The following is an 8044-nucleotide window of genomic DNA, read 5'->3' as shown; positions in this document are numbered from 1 at the left end:
TTCACTAGGACGATACAGCTCCAGCTCCATGATTTACTTCATGAGATTCCCTCTGCAACGTCTGCAAGACAAGTGAAAAACAGTCTGCTGAGTGTCAGCTGCAGCATGAAGGGAGGGCTACGAAGGCAGGGAGCTGATGAAGAGGAGGAGGAGGAAGAGGAGGGAGGATCCTCAGAGACAGATGGTCTGGACAGCAGGTGTGTTGGAAAGCAGCATCCTCGCATACGTCTCCACAGCAGATCTGTGTGTGTGTGTGTGTGTGTGTGTGTGTGTGTGTGTGTGTGTCACATGTGTCACCAGTTGATTCCATCACTTGCTGCCTCTGTACATTACCTGGCGCTGGCTGGGAGCTGCAGATCGATGCAGGATGAACAGATGCGATGAGGAGAGAGAGGGAGAGAGAGCAAGGGAGAAAGAGAGAGTGGCAGAGAGAGAGAGCGAGAGGGCAGAGCTCCAGGAGAATCAATCAACCTCTTCAACCTCTTCACTCAAATACAAACCCTCAAAATGAATACGAAACAGCTTTCAGTAAAAAACAAAAAAATGCACAAATGTCTGTCATTCCACATTTCCCTCTGGACTCCGTCGCCTGGTGGACCCCCTGCTGCTGAACACCGCCTCTGCATGCTGTCTGATCTGCCCTGGGACCATGAGCAGCAAAGTGTTAGCCTGGCATGCCAGACTGATTTTATGTGTTACACACATACAAAGACCGTCTGGCACGGCGCCATTGGGGCAGCATTTCAAACTGGCAACGAGAGGTGGGACTGTTGAGCGGAGAGAACCAACGGCGGTCACTTCCTCCAGCTTGGTTCTCAGGTTGGTTAGCGCCGCCGTGGCGTCTCCTTGGTTGTCAGGTTGGTTAGCGCCGCCGTGGCGTCTCCTTGGTTGTCAGGTTGGTTAGCCCCGCCGTGGCGTCTCCTTGGTTGTCAGGTTGGTTAGTGCCGCCGTGGCGTCTCCTTGGTTGTCAGGTTGGTTAGCCCCGCCGTGGCGTCTCCTTGGTTGTCAGGTTGGTTAGCGCCGCCGTGGCGTCTCCTTGGTTTGGAGACTGGTTGTTTGAAGGATTCATTGTTAACCTCTTGCAGCGGGAAGCTGATTGAATCTTCGCTTCATTTCCGTGTTTTTCCTCCATGTCTTTGATGGCTGTATCGGGTGGACCACGGCCGCTCTCTCCCCCAGGACAGCTGGAGCACTTGGCTCATTAGCATGACGCTAACGGCAGCGTTGCTTCCGTCTTTGTGCCGGTGGCCAGGTCGCTGAACGTAGCGCCGGGGCTGCTCCACTCTCGTAGTGAGTCTGACCTGCTGCTGGGTCGGAGCCCGGTGTTCAGGCTGAGGAGCCTGGAGGAGAACCTGGAACCCTGGAAGAGAGTCGGGAGCGGTCCGCTGATGAAGACCATCTTCCTGCAGCTTTCCAGCAAACCGAAAAGGTCCTGAGCTGGGGGTGTCTCTGCGTCGTGTCATTGGACCCGACATGAACAATCACCTGGAGAACAGAGGAGAGCGGACTGGAGGACCGTACAGGAACCATCCTGCAGCGGAGGAAGCAGGTCGGACCAGCTGGATCAGGCCTCCGGTCTCTGGTGATCCAGTTCCCTGCCGGACTGGTCTGACATGGAGCTCTGGAGCTGTCCTCTAGTGTCTCTGTTAGATTTCTATATTTAGTTTGAAGTCCAGACTGAAACGCAGACTGAGGCTACAGACTGAAATACTGGATCCAAAAGAAAAACACGCTCATCCTTCAGTTTGTTCTCTTCTTAGCTGTCATGAGGAGCGTTTGTGAAGCGATATAATCTCCAGACATGACAGCAGTGGACAGTCTGGACACGTCCTCCTTCGTCCAGCTGGACAGACGTTCTCCAGGAAACACAGCGCCAAGGACAGAACTGCTGAGCAATGTCAAACCCTGACTGTAGATTCACGTCCTCATTTCAGAGGATCAGGAGCCAGTCTGGATCTGGACCGGTCTGTCAGGAGGTCTTGTGAGGGGGGGGGGGGGGGGGGGGGGGGCAGTCTGGATCTGGACTGGTCTGTCAGGAGGTCCTGTGAGGGGGGGGGGGGGGGGGCAGTCTGGATCTGGACCGGTCTGTCGGGAGGTCCTGTGAGGGGGGGGGGGGGGGGCAGTCTGGATCTGGACCGGTCTGTGAGGAGGTCCTGTGTGTGTGTGTGTGTGTGTGTGTGTGTGTGTGTGTGTGTGTGTGAGGGGGGGGGAATCTGGATCTGGACCGGTCTGTCAGGAGGTCTTGTGGGGGGGGGGGGGGGGGCAGTCTGGATCTGGACCGGTCTGTCAGGAGGTCCTGTGAGGGGGGGCAGTCTGGATCTGGACCGGTCTGTGAGGAGGTCCTGTGTGTGTGTGTGTGTGTGTGTGTGTGTGTGTGTGTGTGTGTGTGTGTGTGTGTGTGTGTGTGTGTGAGGGGGGGGGGAAATCTGGATCTGGACCGGTCTGTCAGGAGGTCCTGTGAGGGGGGGCGGTCTGCCTCCACCCGTGCCTCCACCCGCCTGCAGCCGCCTCAGCAGCCCCGCACCGCTCCCTGTGACCCGGCAACCGGCCGGCAACCGGCGCAGCCAATGAGAGCGCGGCGGCGGACCCGTTCGGGCCGCCGGGCTCCAGCCTGGAGGGAGTCCCGCGGCGCCATGAGAAACCAGGCTCCGCTCCACATTCCGCCTCCTGCAGATGGCCGGAATGCTAATGAGGAAACACACCACCTCCAAACGGGGCAGCGGCGTCTCCGTGTCCCGCTTTAGACTTCTGTGGCTCCGCCCCCGTCTCTGACGGACACAGCGGCAGGTGACCTCGCCTCTGTCCAGCAGGACAGCAGGCTGCATGTCCCCTGCTCCACCCACCTCCTGCAGCCCCAGTCCTCATTCCAGAACAGCTGAAGGCAGAGCACTGAGAGAGCACACACACACACACACACACACACACACACACACACACACACACACACACGCTCCAGCAGAATATCTGAACAGCTGTCAGACATGGTTTTCAGAGAGACGGTAGTCCTGAAAGTCCTGCAGGGTTCAGGAGAGTTCTGGAAGGTACCAGAGGGCCTTGCAGGGTACTGGAGGGTTCTGAAGGTTTCTAGAGGGTCCTGGAGGGTTCTAAACAGGGATTGGAGGATTCTCCATGGTCCTGAAGGGTTCTGCAGGGTCCTGGAAGGACTGGTGTGGACTCAGTGGTGTGGTTTGTCCTGAGAAGGACTACAGTGTCAGCTGGGATGGATGATGGATGGATGATGGATGGATGATGATGGATGGTGGATGGATGATGGATGGATGATGATGGATGATGATGGATGATGATGGATGATGGATGGATGATGGATGGATGATGATGGATGGTGGATGGATGGTGGATGGATGATGGATGGATGATGATGGATGGTGGATGGATGGTGGATGGATGATGATGGATGGTGGATGGATGATGATGGATGATGGATGGATGATGGATGATGGATGGATGATGATGGATGGTGAATGGATGATGGATGGATGATGATGGATGGTGGATGGATGATGATGGATGGTGGATGGATGATGGATGGATGATGATGGATGGTGGATGGATGATGGATGGATGATGATGGATGGTGGATGGATGATGGATGGATGATGATGGATGGTGGATGGATGATGATGGATGGTGGATGGATGATGGATGGATGATGATGGATGGTGGATGGATGATGGATGGATGATGATGGATGGTGGATGGATGATGATGGATGGTGGATGGATGATGATGGATGGTGGATGGATGATGGATGGATGATGATGGATGGTGGATGGATGATGGATGGATGATGATGGATGGTGGATGGATGATGATGGATGGTGGATGGATGATGGATGGATGATGATGGATGGTGGATGGATGATGATGGATGGTGGATGGATGATGGATGGATGATGATGGATGGTGGATGGATGATGATGGATGGTGGATGGATGATGGATGGATGATGATGGATGGTGGATGGATGATGGATGGATGATGATGGATGGTGGATGGATGATGGATGGATGATGTTGGATGGTGGATGGATGATGATGGATGGTGGATGGATGATGGATGGATGATGATGGATGGTGGATGGATGATGATGGATGGTGGATGGATGATGGATGGATGATGATGGATGGTGGATGGATGATGGATGGTGGATGGATGATGATGGATGGTGGATGGATGGTGGATGGATGATGATGGATGGTGGATGGATGGTGGATGGATGGTGGATGGATGAGCGCGCCCCCTGCAGAGCAGCAGTTTGAGGCTCTCGTTGGTTCCACTGTCAGTAGAACAGAACCACTGACTGAAGGCTGAGCAGTAGGTTGTCCTCGCTGCTCCGTCTCCGTGTCTCTGGAGACGTGAGGGGTCTCAGTGCTGCGGGGCGTCTCCAGCCTCGTCTCCAGCCTCGTCTCCATGGAAACGGGCCGAAGCGGCGGGAGCTCTAGAGTCAGCTGACAGGAGGAGTCAGGAGCCACAGCAGGGATCATCCAGATGGAGGGGCAGATAGAGGGACGCCCACCGAGACACCGGGACACACACCGCGGGGGGGGCAGAGAGAGAGGGAGGGCAGAGAGGGAGGGAGGGAAAGACAGTGGGAGAGAGAGAGAGGAGCTGCAGGGAGGAAGGATGCACATAATGAGAAAGCAGAGAGAAGGATCAGTGTCATCGCACCACTGTGCTGATACATTATGAAAGACACACACACACACACACACACACACTGGAGTGCATCCGTGTTGCCAGCAATCAGCCGTAATGAAGATGTGTGAATGTGTGAGAGTGTGGGGGAGACGCAGAGTGTGATTCACTCTGCCCAGCAGGGGGTGTGTGACGTGTTCAACGAAGGAGCTGAGGAGAACACACTGGAAACATCTGGAAGCATGGAGAGAACCATGAGGAACACACCGGAAACATCTGGAAACACACTTTGTGTTGGAAGGACAGACAGTGACAGGAGGATGTTAATATATCCAGGTTCAGGGGCGGCGGTGGTTCAGCCAGAGGACGGAGGATGTGCAGGTCGATCCGTTGGGGCCAGACGCAGACACACCTGGGAACAGCTGTAGCTCAGTGGTTCTGATCTGCATGTCGCTGCTGGGACGACGTCGGAGCCGAGGACTGACCTGGAGCCAGAGAGTCCAGCAGGGTCCCGGTCTGCTCTGGACCTGAGACGTGTCCCCACTCTGCGGTGGACGGCGTTCACACACACCCGGGTTCACACGCTGGAGTGTGTGCTGCATACTGACGGGCTGATGTCATTTCTCAGCTGTGACAGCGTCTTCCAGTCGGAGACAGAGTGGGGGGACAGAGTGGGGGGGACGGAGTGAGGGGACGGAGTGGGGGGACGGAGTGAGGGGACGGAGTGGGGGGACGGAGTGAGGGGATGGAGCGAGGGGACGGAGTGGGGGGACGGAGTGAGGGGACGGAGTGAGGGGACAGAGTGGGGGGACGGAGTGAGGGGACGGAGTGAGGGGACGGAGTGAAGGGACGGAGTGGGGGGACAGAGTGGGGGGACGGAGTGGGGGGACGGAGTGAGGGACGGAGTGGGGGGACGGAGGGACCTGGCAGATCTGCTACCTGATCAATACCAGCGAGCAGCGTTCCTCTGTCCTCCTCACAGCCTCAAAGCTTCCAAAATAGAAACAAGACGGAGGAAGCTGCTTGTTGCTGTGCAACACTGGAGAACACACCTGCTCTTCCTGCACCAGGGCTCTGCTGGGGCTGAAACAGCTGAAACACAGCTGAAACAGAGTGGAAACAGAGCTGAAACACAGCTGAAACAGAGCTGAAACAGAGCTGAAACACAGCTGAAACAGAGTGGAAACAGAGCTGAAACACAGCTGAGACAGAGCTGAAATAGAACTGAAACATAGCTGAAACAGAGCTGAAACACAGCTGAAACAAAACTGAAACAGAGCTGAAACAGAGCTGAAACACAGCTGAAACAGAGTGGAAACAGAACTGAAACACAGCTGAAACAGAGCTGAAACACAGCTGAAACAGAGTGGAAACAGAACTGAAACACAGCTGAAACAGAGCTGAAACACAGCTGAAACAGAGTGGAAACAGAACTGAAACACTGCTGAAACAGAGGTGAAACAGAGCTGAAACACAGCTGAAACAGAGCTGAAACAGAGCTGAAACACAGCTGAAACAGAGTGGAAACAGAGCTGAAACACAGCTGAAACAGAGCTGAAATAGAACTGAAACATAGCTGAAACAGAGTGGAAACAGCTGAAACACAGCTGAAACAGAGCTGAAACAGCTGAAACAGAGCTGAAACACTGCTGAAACAGAACTGAAACAGAGCTGAAACAGAACTGAAACACAGCTGAAACAGAACTGAAACACTGCTGAAACAGAACTGAAACACAGCTGAAACAGAACTGAAACACTGCTGAAACAGAACTGAAACACTGCTGAAACAGAACTGAAACACAGCTGAAACAGAGCTGAAACACAGCTGAAACAGAGTGGAAACAGAACTGAAACACTGCTGAAACAGAGGTGAAACAGAACTGAAACACAGCTGAAACAGAGCGGAAACAGAGCTGAAACACAGCTGAAACAGAGTGGAAACAGAGCTGAAACAGAGCTGAAACACAGCTGAAACAGAGTGGAAACAGAGCTGAAACACAGCTGAAACAGAGTGGAAACAGAGCTGACACACAGCTGAAACAGAGCTGAAATAGAACTGAAACAGCTGAAACAGAGCTGAAACACTGCTGAAACAGAACTGAAACAGAGCTGAAACAGAACTGAAACACAGCTGAAATGTTTAACAGTCTTTGAAGTTAGATTTATTTTTACCTCCTCCAGATACTTTAAGAGTTCGTGAAGAGGTTGTGAAGGGGTCATGAGGGGTCATCAGGGGGTCATTAGGGGTCATCAGGGGGTCATCAGGGGGTCATGAGGGGTCATGAGGGGTCATGAGGGGTCATCCGCCCCGTCCCAACACTGTGGGGTTCCACCTGGTGGCAGCTGGATTAACTGTTAGCCGCGAGCATTAAGTATGGATGAGCTGTGAGTCTGAGGCTGGCAGGAGGTCATTATGGGCTGGATGGTTCCTGCAGGGCTCCTGGGGGGCCGGGACTCCTGGGTGGGGGGGGTGGGGGGGGTGTTGATATAACTGTGGTGATAATTACGGCTGCATTAAAGTGCTGCATTGAGAAGAAAATAGCAGTGATGGTTTCTTATGGACAAAATCATCAGAAGTAAAGAGGATTCGGAGAACAAACAGAAACGCTCCTTCACTCTGTGGTGGACTTTTCTAATGTTTTGATTCCCTGGAGCAGAGCCAGGACCCGTCTTCAGACAGGGCCTTAAAAGCAAAAACAGGACTACGTCCAGGGTCAACAGGGGGTTCTAGCCTGGTCTAAAGCACCCGGTCGGTCCACAGACCGTACTGAGAGGTAGACTGTTCAGTCTGGGACCACCACCACAAAGGCTCCATCTGCTCTAGATTTTAGGAGGGACGGAGGAGGGTCAGGGGTCAGGGGTCAGCTGACCTCAGGGCCCTGGAGGACTCATGGACTGTAACAAGGTCTGATAATAATCTAGATCAAACCCGTTCAGCAACTTAAAAACCAATGAAAGAATCTTGAAATCCTGCCTGGAGGTCAGTGGAGTGAGGACGGCCCAGAGTTCTGTTCTCCGGTTCATTGTTCTGGTTCTGAGACCAGCAGCAGGTCCAGTTCAGACTGGTCCAGAATAGACCGAGACTGATGAGATGAAAGCATGGACGGCTTTTTCCAGTTCAGGCCTGCTGAGGTATGCCTTGACTTGACCTGGACCAGGTCAGGGAACTGGGAGGACCTGGACCAGGTCAGGGAGCTGGGAGGACCTGGACCAGGTCAGGGAGCTGGGAGGACCTGGACCAGGTCAGGGCGACCAAACAAGACTGTGGGTTCTGGTTTCTTGGAGTCTTCAGAAGTGTCGGTCCATCCACAGCTTAATGTCTCTGCAGCGGCGTGCAGAGTCTCCGGACTGGACCTGGACCTGAGGCAGCTCCACCGGAACACCGTCA

The sequence above is a fragment of the Salarias fasciatus genome, chromosome 22 (genome assembly GCF_902148845.1).
Source record: "Salarias fasciatus chromosome 22, fSalaFa1.1, whole genome shotgun sequence".
In the NCBI taxonomy this organism is placed as follows: Eukaryota; Metazoa; Chordata; class Actinopteri; order Blenniiformes; family Blenniidae; genus Salarias; species Salarias fasciatus.
Note: the sequence above shows the minus strand (reverse complement) of the source record.